We start from the raw sequence: 1,151 nt of genomic DNA, 5'->3' as shown, positions 1-1,151 counted from the left end.
TATATATGTATATATTTAATACATAATTAATATAACTTAAATAAATGACATTCGAAAATTAAAAATTAAAAATTAAAAAATTAATTCGAAAATAATTTATCAATCAGTTGCGTGATGAATTGATATACTATAAAGCTCATAAATTTTCATCAATATCATCACATTTTCTTCGCGAAAAATATTGTTATGTGTGTGTGTGTGTGTGTGTGTGTGTGTGTGTGTGTGTGTGTGTGTGTGTGTGTGTGTATTTGTATGTGTGCGTGCTGCGCGCGCGTACGCTATACAAAAAAAAAAAACGACACCCATGTAAAAGACAATTGTTATAAAATGACAATCGCTAAGAAAACTCTGATTATTGCAACTTGTCAGTTTTAAATAAACAGATATGATACGCAAATACGAAACTCCTTCCTATGTTTAATCAGATTGACTGTTGATCGTTATCATCGTGTCAATCCGTCAACCTTATCAAATTTAACATATTAATTATGAGAATTGATTAATTTACGAGAAGACGATTTATGAAAAATAAAGTAGGAATAAGTTATTTGCGCATTTAGCATTTAAATAATTTTTGTGTGCCTTTAATTTTATATTCATAATTTTTGCAATTGTTGAATAGTAATACAATTTTAAATGAATATTAAAATGAATAAATTTTATATTTAATTAATTATGCGCATTAAAATGCAATCAATTGTACGTAATATCTTCTTTACTATCTACGATGATAATATACTTTCTTATAACAGGAGAATCTTTGAAATATTTAACGATACGTTTGGACACTTTTGAAGATATACAAACTATGTTCCAAAAGTAGCAAATTATTGACGATATATTGATTAAATATTGAGGACATATGGAGCTAATATTTTAACAATATTGTGCCAATAATTGTACTACTATTAGAATATTGAATAATAAGTGTATGTTGAATAATAAGTGTATGCAGGATGACTGATAATTAATGATTAAACTCTCGTATAAAGACAGACTGGACTAAATTGAATAAAAAAGCCTTTGCAATTTTCATAGTAGTGGACGAGATATTAATTTCCAAAAATCATCGAATAAATATGTATCCCTCCGTTCGACCATTAACTATTACAAAAATTACAAAATGATAAAGAACATTTCTACTCAATTTA

This window comes from Atta colombica, unplaced genomic scaffold (genome assembly GCF_001594045.1).
Source record: "Atta colombica isolate Treedump-2 unplaced genomic scaffold, Acol1.0 scaffold65, whole genome shotgun sequence".
Taxonomy (NCBI): Eukaryota; Metazoa; Arthropoda; class Insecta; order Hymenoptera; family Formicidae; genus Atta; species Atta colombica.
This window is presented reverse-complemented; position numbering follows the sequence as displayed.